Below are 21,854 nucleotides of genomic sequence, written 5' to 3'. Positions count from 1 at the left end.
TTAATGTTCCCAAGGATGTAAAACAGTAACACCATACTGAGAATATCCTTCATGAGAGACTATCCCGTGTGCTACAGAGGTTTAGGAAATCAGAGATTTGCCAGACCAAAGCTGCAGGGCTTTTCTGCAGACCAAACCTGTTTCCTTGTTTCTGCCCATCCACAAAACTCAAAAGGAAAAACAAATCCCTTCTCTCAGACACAATTCAGATAATCCACAATTTAAACAGCACAGGGTAGTTAGCTCTTAAATAGCAGGTTGGTTCCTCACGTTACACAGAACCAGAAACTCTAGTGGGAAGATTTTCCCACCCAAGGTGCTGTGCCTATTGCTTTAGTTCTCTGACCACATTTTTCCCACAGGTGTCCTGTGCTCCTGAACAGTTTCTCCCTAGGGTTCCGAAAACCAAGCCTTGATTTAGCAATCCAAATTATGTGTCTAATCAGACTGTTTTGTCCCTAGCTGCTTCTATGTGAGATGGTAACCACGAAGATGAGATATGGTCACTGAAAGGACTAAGGAACCTATCCTTACGGTTCTTCCCTCATCACCAAGTCAAAGAAGGGAAAAAGAATCACAGGTAATAAAGGAAAGCTGCAACCAGCACTGACATGATTCTAGGATTCGGGAAGATTTACACAGGCCAACAGGTAGTACCTTAAACTGGCAGCATACTCAACTATCCATGATCCTCATCCATGAAGGAAAGGTAGCATCTCCAATTAAGTTCAGAATGGAATATGTTCCCTGTCCAGCAAAAACAAACTTCCACTGAACTTCTCCTTAACTGGCAATTAATTGGTCTTTGCCCTCGCCTAGAAGGCACCACAAGATACCATCACATGGATTCCCTGCCAAAGCAAGCTTTTGTGAGAAGAACTCTTGGAAAGAGAAGGGAGGCCAAGGGAAGAGAGATTGAGTAAGCACGAAAAACCACATCCTTCTGCTTATGTTCAGTAACGTCATCCAATATTATGGGATGTGCAGACATTTACAAGTATGCCAATCACTTCCCAAGTGGCATTACAGGAAGGAGGAGTGAGGAATCTATCTGAAGCCTCCTCAGCATGCTCTCAGAATGCTCATCTTTAACCTTCTAGCTGATGAGAAACATGTCATGATGACCAACAGCAAATACAGCACTTACCATCACTGCAACTGCTAAAAAGGTCTTATGCTGTCTGTTTATAACTTTTAAGAGGCCTCCGAGATCAGTAAGAGGGGGTCAAGTGATGTTATTGTTTTGGTGACAGATGGAAGATCCCTAGTAAATGATCCCAGTGGCCTGGGAGTTATTAAAAGAATGGAGTACTTCATCATCTCAGAAGCTGAAGAGGAAAGAGGCTTTGGAGGGTGGTTCCTTGACAGAAAACTACATTTCTTTGGGAGGCCAACACTCTACAGCCACAACAGGACGACAAGACATATTTCCTTAAAGGAGAACACAAAGACATGCAACACCAGTGACAACTTTAACTAGTACTGGTCTCAAAACCCAAATCAATGGAGCCAGTAGTCTAGGAAATGATTCATCAAATGCTCTATGAGTGGCAGGTGCAGAAAACATTAGTTTTGATGGCTATGCTTATTCTGAACATCCACATAAGTGACATTAATTACCCACAGGGTAATGTTGGGAAAAATCAGGGCAATTTAGACCTGAAGCCTTTGCTGCTAGTTTTTTAGAGACTTACTAGAGATGACTGTCCCAGCACAGAAGCAAATCTCATCACTTTCTGCTCAGCCTTAGAGGTTTATTCCTGAGAAGTCCTAGTCCTAGCAGAACCACCACAATAAAACAAAGCACCACATCCTCTCCCTGTCTGAGATAATTTGCATAGCCTTCCTCTGCATGGGCAGGATATCTTTACTACTACTAAGGATGGAACTGAGTAGTCAGATTCATCCAGCCTGGATGTCTAGCCACAACTGCAAATATTGTCACTAGACTTGCTTTCACCACCAAATTAAGGTAGAAAATGCTCTACATCTTTAATTTCTACTGTGTTCAGTATCTGGACAACCAGTAAATACAGATTCTTTTGTGCCCCACTATGGCACAAATATGCTGCCTGGAAATGCACTGATGGGTCGGTGCAGTGTGAGATCTTCACACATTGTGCAAAGAAGCAAACAGACTTCAAGAGTCACTGAGATAAAAAAAAAAAAAATTAGAATAAAATTCTGTTTAATTTGGCAAACATGCACTATAGCAGAAGGTTCCACCTCATCTCAGCACACTTCACTTTATAAAACACACAAAGAAGGATCCTGCAAGAATCCACTTAGCTGCAAAGAAAAAATCTGCTATCTGGAGTAATCTAAACTCATTGTTAGGATAAGCATGTGGATTCACTCAAAAAATGAATAATTTTTATTTGGGAGGCTGTCTGAGAAACCTGAAAGAGGATTTTGTGGAGGTTGTGCATGAATTGTGAAATAACATAGATTTCCCAATCCCCCAAGAGCTGGGAGGCACAACTATGCTCAGGAGGTAGGTTCAATCTGTTAGCAGTCCAGTTTTTTGCACTACAAGGCTGGAAGTTCTACTTCCTCTGAGCTAGAGGAGTTTGCATCCCTGCTGCACCCATTTATCAAGTGAGGATGGTGATCCAAGTGGAAGAGGGGGAAAAAGACGGTTCAAGCACTGGTTGTGAACTTTGTTTCTGAAGACCAGTCTGTTGGACTAGAGGTGCATCTATCATCTTAATATCATGGAGGTGTGGATGCTGTGCTAACACAAAATAACTTAACACACATAATTTATCACCTTTTGTTATATACGTCAAGTCTAGTAGTCTGTCTGCTGAAAGGTTCTGCAATTCCTCTGAGTTATTAGAGTCTTCTGTCCTACTTTACCCAGAAGACGACGTTTCTGCTGTCTACGTCAGGCTCCTGAACCTTCACTTATTAGATATCACAAGTTTCAATATATTCCCAGTAAGACTCCCTGAGGGTCAGCAGAATATGCCAGAGGGCTGGTGGAGATTATGAACATCTATTTTAAAACCTCTGGTCTCTGTAGCTCCCTGTCACAGGAACAATAGGGTAGCAAAATTAGGAACAAGCACAGCCATTAACTAGGAGGGGGCAAAACCATAGCATGGATCACAGAACAAAAATAGCATTTTTATTGTCAATATTTTGCTTAACAGGGAGCCAATAAAGCAATTGTAAAATGCTAATAATACACTGAGATATCACTGCACATGTAAGCACACTCAGAGCCATCCTCTGAATCATCTTAAAATGTTGCAAAAACCTTATCAGTTAGGTCATAAGGACAGAGGTGCAATAATCAATCACGGTAGCCACAGAACCAGCACATCTTTTCCACATTCTAACATTCAGATCTATATCCCAGAATTGTCTGCTAGAGGCACTGGACAGATGGATTACATTGTCAGAAAGACCAACATGAACTATGACCTCACATTTCACATCCAAAAGCAACTAAGAGGAACCTAAACACTGCAAAATTCAAGGAGACTTGTGTCATGCCCACTAGTCTGCAAGGCAGGACTTCTGATACAACACAAAGGTATTCTTGCAGAGTAAGCAAGTGTGTGAGTTAACTGCACAGCAAACTTTCCCAACAAACCCTTTTCTGAAAGGACCTTTCCACTGGTAAACGTGAGACAACTTTCCCACTTATGTGGGCAGAGACATCAGAACAAAATTAGTTCGTGCTCACAGTGCAGACAGAAGTTGCATGCAGACTCATAGGGATGGAGACAGGTAATACACCACCATGCAGCACTCAGACCTGCCCAAACCTGCCATCATATTTAAGCATTTCAGTCATAAGCCGGATCAAACACTTATCAGGACACTATTTAGTTACTGCATCCATTGGCATCACTAATCTTTCAGCTTCAGTGGCAAAGTAATGTATTAAAAGAATGAATTTTGAAAGCATTTAAGAAAGTAACAGTGAGCATTTTCATAATTAGGTCATGAGACATAGGTCAAAGGCAAAGCTCTCAAAAACATTTGGAATCTCCCAAGAGATGGTAAACTTGGCTAACAGTGCCAAAGATGATTCCTCTTGTGGAAAGACAGTGTGGTTCAGGCAGGGCTTCTTCCAACAAGCCTCCAACCAATTCTGAACCACCACAAGTAGAACAACAGCAAGGATACTCAGCCTTGTCAACAAGATGCTCATTTCTGCAACCTCTGACCCACACACATCAATAAATGTAAGCCAGTAAGAGAAGCAATGCTCTCAAAGCTCCCAGCAGCACCTTTACCCCCATGACAGGAGTCAAACCCAGTGTGCTGCTGAGTATAAGCCAGCACAGACCCATCTCCTGGTACCAACAGCACCATCTCTGCTGCATCCTTCATCTGTGCTTACTAGGCTGTGCTGTCTGAGCCATTTTGCCAGGTACTCTCCATTTATTGTCTAAAAAAAAATACCCAGAGCCAGAAAGCTGGTCAGGTGTGCATTCCATAGCCCTTGTTATGTGTCTGGTAAATGGCCTTCCCCACTGTAGCAGAATGATCTTACCAAGACTCTTCTTGCATGATTTTCAGGACAGCAGTACTTCACAAGTCAGAATCCAGCAGACCAATGCACTACAAAGAACACAGGGGAGTGAGAAACCTGAAAGCCCAGCTGAGTACCCAAGGCTGATAAGACAATCTGATTTAACCGTGCAAATACCAGCAAGCAAGTAGAGCATATCTTGGAACTGGGAACGTCAAGCCAGACATGTCACAACAGAGAGAGCCTTGCTAACAGCAACTGAAGTTCCTTCAACAGATGCACATTAGGTGAGTAAATGAATTAATCCACAAGGAAAAAAAAAAACCAAGGAAAAAAAAAAGAAAAAAAATCCCAAGAAAAAACAATGGTCTCAATTACTGAGATAAAGACATTCAAAATCCACCCCTGTCTTTTGTGATCATAATCAGGCCAAAAGAAATCTCTAAGTGGAGTAGTCCACTCAGAGATGGCTGAAAGATACATGCTGATTCAAGCACATCCCTCAGTAATATCCCAACGGCATCCTCTTTCTAGCTAATGGTGTCTATGCCAACTGAGGGTCAAACACTTGCCCATTATATGGGGTCTCACAGAGCACCACATGCTAAAGCAAATCCAAAGTAAGCAGAAAAAAAACAATTTGTTTCCTCAAAATGATGCATAAGCAAGAGAATGCAATAAAGATGTCAGCTAATGGAAATAACCTTTCAAAATAAGTGACATCTCTAAAGGTAGTAGCTTCCTTTACGTAAGCCACAGTTCTTGAAGATATTCCACCCACACATCTCTCCAATTCCCAATGTGGAGTGCATCACTGTAAGATGAAGAGAATGGTGTTGCTCCACACTGCATATCCAAGTTTATGAAGGAGAGGGGAAGGAGCCAGAAGTGAGAAGAAAAATGACCATGTGGGGTACAGTCACGGCTGCTTAATTTGATGACAGATGTGAAGATCCCCCTTTCTAGAATGCCAAGCCTGTGTGCAGTGTCAGAGTTCCACAGCAACAACAGACTGAAAAAAAGCCCTCAGCCTATATAAATAGTAAAGTGAAAAGTGACTAAATTGTGTGGAATACATAGATATTCAAGGACATGTTACAATCAATATACCTGACTAATGTCACATGAAAGAATACTCAAAAAAAATTATGCAGAGTTCTAATATAGCAAGAGATGGAAGGGATACTGAAGATCATCAAGAAAAAGCACCCTGTGGAATATTATTTTGTATAAACAGCTGCATTTACAACATGGACCATATTCAAACAACCACTCTGCCCTTGTTTTTGCCAGACAAAAACATGTGGGGATTTTTTAATAATATACATCAGAAATCAGGAGATATTCTCCACAGTAATAACGGCAGTCCAGGTGTTAAAGAAAACCATAAGATCTCCTTCCTTCTGACACACTTTGTAATCACAGAAATACACCTATACTACAGTTTTACCATGTGTGAGCTATGCAACTTTTTCCTGAATGTATTTGAACAGCAATGATAGGCCTTAATAGTAATAAAAAAAAAAAAAGAATCAGGTGTATTGTCATTATTGTGAGAGTATAAGGTGTTTGAAACAGAAAGAAATATCTATGCTTTTGCACAAAGAGGAATGTAAAAATGTAACCTCTGCATGTCAGATCTAAGCATCAAAGAATAAATGCTTAAAAGTAGAATAATATGAACATTTGAGAAATGCTGTAGTGAGAACATAAATTCCACCCTAGCATTTGATTTAGTGATAATCCTCCAAAACCAGCTCTGCATCTGATAAATACAGGTTTAAGATCCAGTTGTTGACACATGGTAAGGAAATGAAACACATTCTCCCTATATGAAGTTCACATTTTTCTGGGTGAAACAAAGCACAGTTGTACCTCATGTGTCTAAGGCACCTTTTAAAGCAGTAAGGAGAACTGGAAGGCATCTACATGAAGCAAGCAGTTTTATCTGACGTGCTAAAAGGATCTGAGTTAAATAGCCTGACTATCACATCCACTGTTAAGCCTTTGAAAAATAAGGAAATCCAATTTAAGATTTACGCAACAAACCCAAGGCACACAGTTCCTTGGCACTACAACTCCATTCGCATACCTCACTGCAGAGGTAGGTTGGTTGCTCACTGAACCTCTTCAGCTCAAGCAAAATAAAAAGACCTTTAAAAAAAATGAGTTAAAGTAGAAAGTTTGGTTCACAAGAATGTCACCAACTCTGAATTATAACAACCACAATAATACACACTCCTTTAAGAAATTATCCATTTTTAAAGAAGAAACAGAAACGTTAACAGATCTAGCCAATGACAATGAAGGCAACCAGTTCATATTCTTCTGAATAGAACCCATCATTTAGCCATGTACCAGCCAACCAAGACTTTGTCCCTCAATTTTTAAAAGCACATAATTCTAAATAATTATGTTGCTTAACAGTCCTGAGTGCTACTGAACAGAAAATGCATCAAATGGGAAGCTAAATTTTATAATTTAAAACATTTATACACATAAAAGGGGAGAGGGAGAAAAAAAAGACACCGTTTTTCAAAACAGCTACAAAATTACATAGCAACAGTGTAAAAGCTTCTGAACCATTTCCTTTCCCTTGCCTCCAATGGAGGGTTTATTCCAGAGAGACAACCCTCAGCAGACAAAGCCTGCTTTTAAACATAGAAACACAGGAATTCTTATACTAGGTCAGATTAATAGTACATTTAGTTCAGTAACCTCTTATTTGACAGCAGCCAGAATCAGACGCTTTAGGGAAGGGATGAAGAAATCTCTAGGAGAGCAATTACAGAAAAAAACTTTCCCATAAAATTTCTTTCCAACTCACATCATCTACTGGATGGCTTATGCCCTGTAACAGGAGATTTTCTTCTTGTCTTTTTGTTTGTTTTTGCTAGCCTGAATAATACAAATAGCACTAAATAATACCCCAAGCACTGTGGATATCTTCTCTATCTATGGCCCATATGTTTTTAATCCTCAAAATTGTTGGCCCTAGCAGAATTGAGAGTCACAGAGTTTCAACATCATGAGCTTGCTGTTTAAAATAATATTCTGCTCTGCTTTTAAATAACTCTCACGTTTTCCCTGGATGATCCTGTGTAGTTATAGTACCCAGTACACCACAGTAAAAGAAAAGTTAAGTGGATCTAACTCACCTTCTTCAAGTGTTCTTTCTGGTCTGCTTTCCTCAACACAGTTTATTGCAGTGGCTCTTAAGAAAGCAGCCTGGGGAAGGCAGAAATGCCTCCAAAATACCTTCCCCCCACACCAAATGTTTCAGGTTTCCTTCAAGACAAATATTAGCTCCTTTGTCAAATTTACTTGTTCATCTTAATTGCTAGTATACACTTCTTCAAATGTCACCCTTCCTAGTTAACAACTTCCTTAGATTTCAGGGCAAACACTTTTCAGGGCAAGGAAAAAAAATCAATTCTTGAATAAGTCAAGAGTAGCAAGTCGCTTTTCTAATTAAGGCATTGACTTTCTACTAAGATTGTACTAGAATTATCTGTATAGTCACTTCTATGTTAAAACCCTATGTAAATATTAGTAAAGAAACAATTGCATCAATTAATAATAGCAGCTGACAGATAAACACTACCAAAAGGACTTCATTCTCTCCTAAGGCAAACACAATGCCAGATTCCAAATGAAAGCAGAAGGGGAATAATATGGACCCAAGCTGTCCAAAACCTGTATTTGCATTTGCAAGTAAACACTTAAACTCTGTAAACACCAGGCCATTACCAGTCTGCTTGCCATGCCCTCAACTGGGCCACAGCAAACAGCTAATGGGGAAGTTCCATATGAGCAGGGACACTCTGGCTCTCTGGCAGTGTACCCCATCCATTGACCTCTGGTTGGCTTTAGGGTCACCTGGGATTCATCCATGCTGGCTGAAGTCTGTTGGCTGTCTCCAGGATTTCTGGAGAAGGTTGAACATTTGCAATTTTTCCTAATTTATTCACATTGTCCATGTCCATATGTCTTCATCTGCAAGTCAGCTCAAGCATGGAAACGACTAGAGCATGAGCAAGTATTAGACTAAATTATTTCAGCAATCACATTACTTTTGGTAGGCTGCCTTTTGCCAAACCAAAGCATCTGCAGCTCAGAAATGTAACTTCTAAATTAAAAAACTTTGCAAAGAAGTGCATCAGTTCACACAGACCTGGACACTGACAATCCTCCAAAAGTTATTGCTGTGAATAACACTAGCATAAGCAAATCAGCCCTAAGAAATCAGTTCTGACAGAATACCTGAACAAGGAAAGGCTACATGGGTTATTTTTCTTAATTTTCATTTTTTAACAAGTTTTAAAACATTAATTTCAATAAAAATGAAAATAAACATTCATAAGCAAAAATTCACACACGGTGTGAGTATACTTCAATGTTGCTCAGCCTCATTTAAAATTACATTCTCCCATTCAGTTCTACCTATCTTTAGTCAAAGGACACAGCAGACACACTAAGAGTCTGGTCACTGCTTGGGGTTTGGGCTGAAAGAGGAATTGAATGCACAGAAACAGCCACTGATGGAGAGCTGGGAAACCTCTCACTTTCATCCCCCTCATCTCTTACTGCAGGCCTTCCAAATAAATTCAGTGAAATGAAGCCACTGCATGGGCAGATATAAAATGGAGTCAGGTTTGTATCCATGGACCAACTCATACTCTCATGTCATCTGCCCCTCACAACTCCTCACGGGTATAAAAAGCAAATAACATCACCTGTCAGACAGAACAGGGGGGAAATCGCTCCTGATCTCAACACAGCTGCTCGAAGTGGCTTAAATACGAAGCAAGATGGAATAAAATGGATTCATTCAGGATTTTATGACTGTCACTGTAATGTTTTTATTTATTATTCACAGAGCTTAGGAGATGCTTACCCCACCATTAAGGAGAGACAGGGGCTCAAGATAAGTCTTGCACTATCATCAAAGTACAAAAAAGAAATTATATATCAACCAGCTTAACTGGTACGTCTCTGAAAGGGACAACATGGAACATGTAAGAAGTGAGTTCAAAAATATTAGAAACCACTTCTGAGCACTGTCAAGCTGACTGAAATCTTAAGAGTTTGGAAAAAAAAAAAAAAAGGAAAGTGTTGTGACAAGTAATCTAAACAAATGTTAAAAGTGAAGTTTGACAAAGATGAAATATCTGCCAAACACCCAAAACATAAATGAAACTGCCATTCAGCCAGGGCCAAATAAAACAAGATGTAGCCAGGCAGTTTCTGACAGAACAGTAAGGGCATTGTTAGGTCTTCTTATAGACCTTTCTTTATGCAGAAAAAAATCCAGGAGGGTAAAAAAAAGCACACCACTGTGTGGCAAAGTGTGCCTCCACTTCAGTGCACACCTCAGGCTCTCTGTTTATTTGGGAAAGAAAGGGAATGGGGGAGTTTATCCATGGTTTCTGCTGAGAACCGAGGTGCTGCACATGCTGGAGCTTTCCAAGGACCAGGGCAGGAGGAGAGGGTTTGGGGGAGTGGTAAACTCATCTGAAACATTTAGCAAGATTTTACACCTATTTGGTTTCAAAGACTAATTAGCATTTTGAATAAAGGGTCTCTTCACTAAACATGTAAACACCGCATCCTTCCATCGACTGCCAAAAATCAAAGGCTACCAAATGAGCATCTATAAGGTCTTTAAACTTTTAATGAACAATGAAACTATTTTCCCCATAAATTTCCAAATAAAGAAGCATAATACATTACAGAGAGTACAATGCCAAAAAAAAAAAAAAAAAAATCCCAACCCAGAGAAACCCAACTCATAAACTCGTCAGGTTTTCTGAACAATATTTTGATCTTTCCAGAAATGAACAGTAAAAGCAGCATATTCCCCACTAAAACCTTCATTTTAGGATCAAAAGGATAGCGAAGCACATACATTTAATTAGCAGGGAGAATACAAAAGCCTATTAATGGAAAACAAAACACATTCTGGAAGCAAAAATGTTACAGACACTATACACTACAAACATTATAAATGTTACAGACAGACACTGGTGTGTTTTCCTCTGTGCATGGCAACAGTTCAGGACGAGTAACTTCTGAAAGCAGCGTACTGACTTCCAGCTCACAGCTTTTCAGGATATTCACCCTTCTGTGACTGTTTAACATGATCTCCTCTATTTATAGTGACTTTTTTCTGCAACTGTTATCGCATGGTTATTAAAATGAACAGGCAGAGTCACAGAAACACTGCAGCAACCAACACCGGCGACTGAATAAAAGACACTACTTCAGCACACGCTTCTACTGGTAACTTGGGTAGCTTTGAGATTTTTGTTGGCAGCATGCTCTGTGCAGGTCAGGAGAGCCCAGGAGCAATGGTGGAAGTGTGGGCTGTGGCTGACCCAGGGCTATAAGCCATGGTATGACCCCTGCATAAAGCAGCAGAGGTGTTGGTGCAGAGCACACACGTCCACATCTGCCCAAACCAGTGCAGCCACAGGGTGGTGGGGGCTCACACCGACCCGGGGCTGCTCCTGGGAACAATGGCAACTGTGGCCTGGTCCAGCTGCTGCCTTCAAGCACCAGGGTCCCTAGGATGCAGTGGAGTCTCCCTCCCCTAAAGTACCCATCCAGTCAGAGGAGCTCTGCTGAGAAGCAGATCTCGTGTGAGCAACCTTGTGAACCCATTCCAACTGGCCACATTAACTACAGCCAAGATACAGCACCCAGACTTCCAAAATTGTCTCTGAATGCACATATATACACAGCCATGCTGTTTTGTTAGAGGGTTTATGTCCTCAGACATAAAGAATTCATCACTTTAGCCTCAGCCTGCACCACAGCTATTCCCTCACAAGTGTTCCAGGTGTTTTTATACAGGCTGGTTGTAGTTGCAATACATTTTAATTAATTGTATGCACTAGAACTGGATTTCATACAAATTCATTTTTGCAGTTTCCAGCTCAGAACAGCCTTTAGTCAGAGTTTAGAAGTTCAGATCCCTCTTATTATAAATATGGGTCACAATAAATTGAAGAAAGCTGAAATGTTTTCTGCTTTTTTGCAGGATGGAAATCCTTTTTACATTTCATTATGATAAAGATGATTATGGGCAAAAAAAACAGCATTCCTTTTTAAATTAGTTGATTTAATCTTTACTTTAAATCTGCAAGCAAAAAAAGCCCAGAAAAAACAACTTTATTTGATTTCATTAATTACAATATTAACTTTTAAAACCATTATATGTCATCTACCACTAGTTTTAGTACTGCTAAAACATGAATACATGGGGACTGCCAGAGTCCCATTCTCATACAGGAGGGGATGGTCAGTGGGATGAGCATACATTCCTGCTGCTGCCAACCCATTCTGGTCCCAGGCAGCTGGTATGAGCCAAGGTTGCAAACATCAAGTGAAGTAATCCTTGCAATGGCAGCTTCTAAAAGCTCAAGAAAGGAATCCCAAGAAAAATTGAAATGAAAAAATTGTATATATACTTCCCAGCCTTAAGTTTTCCACACCTTCAGACCAGTTCTCATCAGAGGGCTACCTATATTCCAACTGTATCCATCAGCATCCAAGACTCAAGGGACTCGAAATCCAACTGCAGAGACCATGCAATTCTTCATGCAGCTCTTTGCATACCCTTTTAGCCAGAAAATGCCAACTAAGAGAGGCTGGAAGCAAATCTCTCTAGGCACTGAGGCACCATCCAGAGAGAGAGACCTGGGTGCAATGAGACCACCACAGCTCATGGGGTCAGTCAGATGGAAACTCAGAGCCAGAAATGGGAGGGTCACAAACCATAACTCCTTCAGAAAGACACACTTCAGAAGCACCAGAAAACAACCCTAGAGCTGTCTTTTTTCAGGCTTTAGTGAGGAAGGAGATGAGTATACCACATAAGGGGTCCCCCAGGCTGCATCTCACCTCAATGAGACTTAAGAAGAAACACTGGTAAACCAACAAACTTCAATGCTTACTATTCCCATTAGGATTTAAAGGCTTCCTGAGGGAGGAATTCCCACCTAGGGTTAGGCAAACATATGCCTCTCAATATCCTAAAGCTGGGACTGGATTACATCCATCTCAGAGAAGAAGCAGCTCAAAGGTCCAGATAAAAAGGTGCAAGCATACCTTTCTTGTTGTGCAATCTCAGCTTATTGCTTCTAGTCTACATGGGAAAAATAAATCCAGAGACCATATTGCCTGTTTTGTATTTTAATTAAGTAAGTGCCTGGAAATAAGTTATAGGTTTTTTTCCACTGCTTTCTCTTGCTAGCTGCCCAAACACAGGCTTTTCCATAACCTTGTCATGGATCAAGTTATTAATAAAATACAAACAAAAACCATACTGGCACATAAGCTAATTAAAATGTCTCTACCAATTTCACCTTTGCTTCTCTTCTCAGAAATGAATACATCCTCCTTTGACACAACCCCCCATATTCTGCAATCCCAATGTCTCTGCAGCTATCCGTGGTTATTTTGCTGTTACAGCATATGGTGTTCCAGAGTGGCTTTGACAGTGCCATTTCCTTACCCCACTCCCAAAGATACACAGACTGAGTTCCATTCATTGTGGGAAATTTGTTCATGTCCAATTTACCCAATGCTCTCTGCAACAATTCTGTGTTATGAGTAGCTATTGTTAGCCTGCTGCTGTTCACTCCTTAGAAAAGGGGGTTTGAGGGTTTCGTTTTTTTGTTGATTGGTTTTTGTGGCTTTTTTTTTCTGCCAAAGTAAAATATTTTTTCAACCTTTCAGTGTTGAAAATCCATGTTTAGTTGCTGTATTGGTCTTGCTGGTATAGCAGTCCTTACAGGGCCATGCTTTGAATCTTTGGCTGGAATAGAGTTGATAACCTTCTGATGTTTTTGTTATTGCTGAGCAGGGTTTGCACATCAGCAAGGCCTCCTCTTGTACCCACTCTGCCCTGTACCATCTCCTTCCAGTGTATAGACTGGAAGAGGGCATGGCACTGGGAGGGGACACAGCTGGAACAGCCAACCTGCACTAACCAAAGGGATACTACAGACCACATCATGTGCTCAGCATGGACGCTCAAGGAACAGAGGGGAAAGAGGGAATGTTCATGGTCATGGTGTTTGTCTTCCCAAGCAACTGCCATGTGTGCTGAGGCCATGCTTCCCAGGAAGCAGCTGGATGTCTGCCTGCTGATTTGAAGTAGTGAATGAATTACTCTTTTTGCTTTGCTTCCGTGTACAGCTCTTGCTGTCATGATTAAAATGCCATTATCTTGAGCCACAAATCTTCTCACCTTCCTTCTATTTCCTCTCCATCTCATGAGAGGATGCAGGAGTGAGCAGCCATGTGGGTAACTGGCTGTTAGCCAAGGCTAACCCAGCACAAGGCCACAACTGCCAATAATTTTCTTCTTGACCTGCTTCTTCATCTCTTGTTATCTTCTGTTTAATTAATCTAATTAAATCATATTAATTTAGCAGATCAAAGGAATTCTTGACATAACAGCTGACTCAGCATCACTGCATGCTTGGAATCACAACAGATTTACACAAAGTCACTGGCTGAAGTTGGATGTCCTCCTTAGGCCAACCTCATTCTCTCTAATCCACAAAATAAAAGTAATATTTTAATTTCTAAGAATTATTTCAGGCAATCCTTAGGACATGCCAACAGCAAGACTATCAGAACTGCAAGATCCCAATTGATCCAGGTGGTAGTAACTCAATCAAGTTTTGCTGGATATGTGTGATGGACTGGGAGGGCAGTGGCAGATGCCAGCTAGATGTAAGACCCTTGAAAAGCTGTAAAGTTGCTCATATCTTTGTCAAATGAGCATAAAGGCATTAATCAATCAAATTACTAACTCGGGCACTTCAGAGTTGTATATAACCACATGGGGCACAGGGGAGAGGGTGGCTGGATTGCATCTTCAGATCTGACAGTGATTTGCTAGTGACTTCAGGAAAGTAATTTGAACTCCATCTGACTCAATTTTTCCATTTGTGAAATGGAAATCAACATGCACTTCCATTTTAAGATAAGTGAAATACTCAAGGCTGGCAACATCATTAACTCTAAGTAACTAATAGCTATTAGTACCTGGTGTACATGATTGCCCCCCGAAGCGGCTTTCCTGGGGGTACGGGGGACATGACTTACAGCTCAGCACAGATAACAACTTCATTTCAATAGCCGCTCTGAAAAGGGCAATGTACATGCTCCTAAATGAATTCCACACCCCAAATCAATTCTGTGCCTAAGAAGGAAAAAAGTATCCACTGGAAAATAAGACAACATATTCCAAGATGGCTGTTTTATCTATCTGATATGTTTCCTGCATCTTGTGGTGATTTACCGTAATAGGTAATAACTAGTGTACATTATATCTAGTTTTTAATAACCACACTTCCATTATATTTCATTTCCCAAAGGGACTATTTGTGTTTTTTCATACCTTTTAACTGTAAAACTGTAAACTGCTGTAATCAAGTACTGCTTTCTCTTGTATCCTGGACATCCTCAGTTGATTATAATCACTACCTGCTGAACTTACCTTCAAAATGTTAATCAGAAATTGAAATAAAAATTGATATTATTACATTATGTACTGCCCTCTTTATTCACTCTTGTTAACATGGGAGATTCAGAATACAAAGAAATGTAAAACAGAAAACAAAAAAAACCCAGAAAACTAAAAAAAAATAGAAACAAACCAAATAAAAAGTATGAAAAAGACAGTGGGGGAGGAGAAAAGGAAAAAAAAAACCAACTCCAAAAACTGGCTTTACAGAAGATGAGAAAGAGAGAAGACCATTTTAAAAAGTGAAAGCCCATGTGTCTGTAAAACAGGTGTAGGCTCTGAAAGTATGTTTTGAGGTACTTGTACAACATCCCCTGTAACTCAGGATAAACATTAAAAACTCATTTTAAAGTATATTTTAAAATAGTACATGTGTATTTGGTACACTACTTTTTGGGAAATAGTGACTCGGTCCCACAACCACCTACCAGCAAGCCTATGAGAGAGAGAGAACGCATTTTAGAAGGTGTCAACTAAAGCAAGCATGTAAGTGTATAAATCAAGCTGTAAAATCAGCTGGATTTTCCAAAATGAATCAACACTTAGGGGAACTGATCAGTTCAGAAGGATGGCATGACTGAAAGGGTCGCTGGATACTACTTGATAACATCCACAGTGACATTTTCAGATTTATAGGTTTCCAGCACCAAAACAATGCTGGGCTGGGTAGATCTGAAGACTTTGGTATAACTTACAGCCAGCACAAAGGATGCATGCATGCACACCCAAACCCAGAGTGTTTGAGTTTTCTCTGCCCTGACACACACAGCTAATACTACAAACTAACAAAACAACTCCAGTGTGACCCATTACTTTATCTTTATAAAGGTAGGCTGTAACTGCATCCAGAAGAGCAAGATACAACCATGGCCTTCTTAAAAGTAAGGACCTCCTGAGGAAAGAGTTTTAGTGGAACACACAGAACTTAACTCTCTCAAAAAACCTCTTTCCTTTAATTGGACACTATCACCAGAAGTAACTAACATGTCTTAGCTTCCTTCAGGAGAAGAAAAGGATGAACATTTGAAAGGAAGATTTGGGAAAATTGTAAAAATGCAAAGTTGGACAGATAAATCTAGCCATCTGGAAAATAAAATCAATGAACTAAAAGCATTATTAATTGAGACAAGTGAATATGGGCAGAGTCAAAACTACTGACAGAGCAGAGGAGATAAGCCAGACAAACCATTATCACCAAAATATAAATAACATTGAATCAACCAGATATGATCAAAGGAGCATGTTCATAAGTACTGGTGATATTACTTCTGAATTTGATTTATTTTATCTTAAGTCACAGTGTATCTCACTTAAGCAAGCCAGTTCCTTCCAGGTATCTTGCTAATATCCCTTAACAGAAACAAGACTGAATGCCCAGACAATAACAGATTAAATGAAAAGGCAAAAAATCCACTAACTAGATAGAAAGGCATTATTAACTCAGTGCAGCTAACAAATCTATATACAGAAAAGGAAGAACCCACTATCATCATATAGTCTGTCCAACCACAAACACAGGGCGTGTATTTACCCCCTAGAACATAGATTAGCACAATTCCTCACTTATATAAAAGAAAAGACTTCAAATGGTGGCATGTTCCTCACTTTCCCATTAAACTCTCTTCCCTTGTCCCCTCCCATTTATGGTTACAGCGAGCATACTGAAGGAACAGCTGTAGAACTGATGCCCATGGCATCAGGAGCAGGGACCAGCCCCCAGGAAGTGCCTGCCTGTGAATCAGCACTGACTTTCTCCTGGTCTGATGGCCAATACATCTGGTTTAAACCCCTGCTTCAAAAAGAGAGGTCTGCATGAAAATTTTAGCTCATGGAAACAACAATGTGGTAGCTAGTATTCTTCTCTTGAAGTTTAAAGTATCGATCCAGACACCTGTAAGAGAGGACCACGGTTCTGATTTCAGGATGAGTTTCCAACAGCTGCTAAGGATGTATACTCAATACTATTTATCCTCTGCAACTGGGTTGTCATACCCAACACTCCCAAACTCCACACTTATATAATAATTCTCTTGGGTTACCACTGTGTTATAAAGTCAGTTGCGACACTTTTACCAAAGCTGACCAAAACTGACTGAAAGAAGCTCATTCACTGTCATCTTAATATTCTGCATAACCTACAAGAGCAGTGGCAGTGTGCTCCCCCCCTGGGAGGTAGATGCACTCTACTGCAATATAATAATTCGTCTTTTATTTCTATGATTATAGATCCTAAAATCCTAAATAATAATAAAAAAATTTAGAACTCGCCATAAAGTACACTACGAAAGCAAAAGCACTGATAATAAGGTACTTATATGATATGGTTAATTATCTCATTTTATTTTTACTACTCAAAAATGTTTTCATGGAAATTAGAAAGTATACAAATTCTTGTCAGACCTGAAATGATTTGTAAAAATGTATAATATTCAAATATTCAAAAATGTATAACAATTTTGAAAGTCTGAGACTACAACTGGAAAACAATCTGCCCTGGCTTTGTGGCTTTCCTAACCAAAAAAAGACCATTAAAAAATGAGTGCTGCGAACTTCATAACTATGCTGTGTTTCTTGTCATGCTGGGATTAGTAATAGCAGTGCTATCAAATATTACTGTGCAATAAAACCTGTGGTTTGCATTTAGATTACATTTGATTTCTTCATGTGGAAAATGCATGCTCTAATTTTCCTCTTACAGTAAAATTGATAATACATAGAATACAACATCACAGCAGATGACATAGTCTACAAGGTAGGCATGACTTGTTTTATAGTCATAAAGCTTGTACTTCTGGCTGTGATTTTATGAGCCAGGCATACAAAAAAAGGACAAAAAAGATATTTATAAATAAAGGCATACAACAGTAAATAGGAAAGAAGACAAAGTTACAGAACAGATTGAACTGGATATAATCAGAACCAAACAGCTTTCAGAAAAACTGCAAACCTAGCACTTAGATACCTCACCAGTCAATAACATAGGTACAGCAGCCTCCTATAACAAAAGAAAGCAATTCTAGGCAGGAAGAAAAGGAATGTAAATAGGATAGGCAGCATCCTCACCAGGCCAAAAAAAATTCTTTGAATATATTCTTTCAAAGCTCACAATATCCTAAATTAGCCCCTCACCTCCCCCCAGCTACCACAAAGCTGATATCATCTATCATTATTTTCTTTGTAATAAGTAATCTTTCAAAGTATTAATTTCAGTAGTATCTTTCACAGCATATCTCAAAGAAGCTTCTACAAGAACCTAGGAACTTATTAGATTAAAAAAAGGGAGGTGTATGCCACACACGGTCTCCATGGGGACATTGCACATGGCAGAAGCTGTGAACAGAGCACTTCCATCACAAGAAGGCAATGGGGAAGAATTATACAATAACGAACAGAGAGCTCATTAGCATGTAAAAGCCATAGCCCTATATATACTGCCATATTTCTGTATGTCACTGCATTAACAAATTGCTGTTTATTAGCCATGATTTACTGAGTCGAGCACAACAGGACTGGGCACTAGCTGAGGCAAAGCAGCTGGATGCAAAACTAATGCAAACAGCTAAGAGGAGAGTGATGTCTTAACTGCTTCTCTGCATTGCTTGATCCACCAGCCAACAGATGAACTGATTATGAACACTGTTGCAAAAATTTCACCTTTTGCTACACTGCAATAATTCCTGAATAAATACAAAACATGGTCAACCTTGACATATTGAAATATGAAGAGCTGCAAAATTATTCCTCACCTCCACCAAAGATGGTGCTGTCAGTATTTAGAGAAATTATCTTTTTGCAATGCATTAGTGTTCTTGTATTCAGGCCAACCATGAAAAATCATGAACTGCAAATGTATTCCTTTTTAAATGCCTACATCCACTTTAAAGTACACATTTTTCTTACTACTACCACCATGCCCTCACTGCATTACCTTACTCTGCTGAACTCACAGCTCTTTCCAGTGCAGTCTCACTGCGGATGCACACCACAATACAAAGAAACAAAATCCAGACTGCACAAAGCCAATGATAATGCCATGCTCAAAGCTCAGGAATTCAATAGAAGCATAAATTCCCAACAGGGACCACCACCAGTTAGTCTCCCCACAATGCTCAAGCCCAGACTTGCATCCCGTTGCTTGCTCAGGCTTTGCATCTGGCTTTAGAAGCACCAGTACCAGGAGAAGCAGACTTTAACTACATGTTATAAACGACAGGCATTAATGGCTTATGAACTGTTACATTTCTTTGTTTTTTCCTTTTAGTACTAAAGGGATTTCACTCAGGGAGAAAAGAAAAAGAGGAATCAAAGCTTCGGACTTGTATTTTTCTTGAAAGAACCAAAACCTATAGAAGAAACATGCAAAATGCAGCAGTTCCTAGAGACAACAGCAGATTACGATTCTTTACTGTTTTAGAATAGTTCTGAGCTCCTAAATTTTGAGTTCACATCAACCAAAATTAAAACTCACTGCAGATTATCAAGTTTCATGTATTTTTTCACTACCCTTATGCAAAATTTACTTTGGCACAGTACAGGAGTGTATTATTAATCAGCATAGATTTGTTTGAAAAAGCAGACTCTATTTATTCAGAGGTAGGACTGACTCCAAATCCAGACTTTCTTTTCCACATGGAATGTAAGTGTATCAGATTTGGTATTTGATTTTTCAGCTCAGCTGTGAGGGACGAGCTGAACTTTGTCTACGTGGTAACAGAAAAAGAAACCACAGTATTTCACTTTTTTTTTTTTACTTTTTTTTTTTTTTTGGTGGTTTCAGGTATCAAAGTGAAAATGTCAAATGTCTCTCACCACACCCATTACAGCAAAATCTCAGACCAGTTGAAGACAATGACGCTTTGCTATTGGCATTAAATGAATCCGGTCTCACCCACCCATGACCAAAAAAGATACAGCGTCATTTCAAAATCACAGTCACTTTCCTATCAACTTTTGCAGCATTTTCAGATTTATACATCCTCTTTTTATTCTCGTATTGCAGTCAATTAGCAGCTATAACTAAGCAGATCTGTGCAGTTTTAGCATGAATTCCTTAAAATCACTGATCTTTACAAGCTACTTTGATGAAAAGAGAGAATATTTACCAGTAACTATTAAGCATGAAGTTTGAGGAAACAGAAGCAGCTTGTAGGAGGATTTGCTAATGTAGTTTATTGCTGTTACTTTTCATATCTGAAAAGATACTGCCTCTGAAGTCTCTGACGAAAACGCAAATAGATATTCTTGGGAGACAGTACAAGCCAAATGCAAGTTACAAAATCAGATAACTTGGTCTTAAGGATTTCATCACATAAATCCACTGATATCTCGACAGAGTCACACCAATACACTTGTAATATCAGAATCTAAGTGTCCGGTGCTGCTGAAAAAAGAGATGGTGGAGACAAACAAAGAAATCTTCCCCACAGATGTGTGCAGGAAACCTAGAGATTAAATCCCCTACAAGAAGATACAATACCAGGCAGTGATAATTTTTCAGTGGTCACAATAGGCATGTTGTTGAAACAACTAGATGAAAAAAAAGGCATCCATGCTTGAGTGATTCTGCAGAGCAATGTGCCTACGCCTAATACAATGGAAAACCTATTCAAGAATAGCTAATCTCATGAAACTACGACTTCAGAATGCTGTTAGAAGCAGTGAAAACTGAAAATCCTCTGAATTAAGTGTTCACTGAGCAAGTTAAAGCTTTAGGTAGGCATCTCTCAACCTATACACCCACGCACCTGAGGGTGGCATCCATGTGACAAATTGCATTTAACATGCACCTGCACTCTACCTAGTAATCCATCCTCATCTTGGCTACTTCTAGTATTACAAATCTCTAAGGTACTTTGAACAACCGCCTTCTGCAAGGAAGAATTGCTCCTCAAAAGTATAATGTCAAGAAGCCAGGAAAGATTTAGGTATAGGTATACTGCTGTTCAACATGTATAGAAATAGGATCGTTAAATTCTTAGGAAACAAGGTTTCTATGGGTTTTCAGGACCATTACTATTTCTAAGAGACAGAAATACAGGACTTCTAATAGCAAAACCCGTAGTTAGCCACTAAGCAGTAAGCAGCTTGGTGATGCATATCCACAGCTGAAGGTGGGGTCAGGTGGTGAAGCCCTCTAGATACGGACAGAGTGGTAACATGCACAGCTAGTCTTGGATCACCTACAGCAAAACCATCATTCCTTAAGCCAGACAGACTATCACACTGCCTGCTCCCCTGAGACCTGGGTCCATACAATGCCAAATGGAGGCTTTGACAAGGGGAACAGACTCTTTCATTGTTGAACTTCAAGAAAATCTACAGTGCTTTGAAAGTGCAAATGAAAGGTGCAATAAATCCACTGGGGAAATGCTCAACTTTTCCTCAAAATACTGCAGCCACTCTCATGGCATGGCAACGTAGGGAGAAGCAAATACTCACTTCTTGTCTCCACACTGTGTGCTCTGTGGCAGCTTGAAGATGTGCCTGGAGTAGTACCAGAGGTCCACAGAAACCTTGATCCATTTCCACAGTACTAAGAGTGTACCTCCTTCAGCAGATAGGAAAAATCTCTGCCTCAAGATGAGAGAAAGAAAGATGGAAGTTCAAAGGCCAGTTTATTATTATTTCAACTTTGGCTGGGCACTAGGACTAGACCCTAAATAAATTATGCCAGGATATATGCTCAGAGTTAGCTTCCCTTGCAGTTCTGCACAAACAGAAATCAGCAGGAGTCCAGCATGTAGAACGGCTTCTGAATCGGGTCATTAATCTGTACAAGCAGAAAAACCTACCCAAAAAACACATTAGCAGCCACTGCACTCC

At 39.8% G+C, this 21,854-nt stretch overlaps 1 protein-coding gene across 9 annotated transcripts in view; it reads right to left on the bottom strand.

Moving 5' to 3' along the window:
• Nucleotides 1–21,854, bottom strand: part of RARB (retinoic acid receptor beta) — a 319,701-nt gene that overhangs the window by 198,507 nt on the left and 99,340 nt on the right. The window contains exon 4 of one of the 9 annotated variants that reach the window (XM_072925731.1): nt 4,511–4,578. The exons of 7 other annotated variants lie outside the window; for them this stretch is intronic. The gene's annotated coding sequence lies outside the window, so the exon portion shown is untranslated. Of the gene's footprint in view, nt 1–4,510; nt 4,579–21,854 lie in introns of those variants that run through there. One more of the 9 variants, XM_030266969.4, reaches the window with a different exon arrangement.

Source organism: Taeniopygia guttata, chromosome 2 (assembly GCF_048771995.1).
Source record: "Taeniopygia guttata chromosome 2, bTaeGut7.mat, whole genome shotgun sequence".
Taxonomy (NCBI): Eukaryota; Metazoa; Chordata; class Aves; order Passeriformes; family Estrildidae; genus Taeniopygia; species Taeniopygia guttata.
This window is presented reverse-complemented; position numbering and strand designations above follow the sequence as displayed.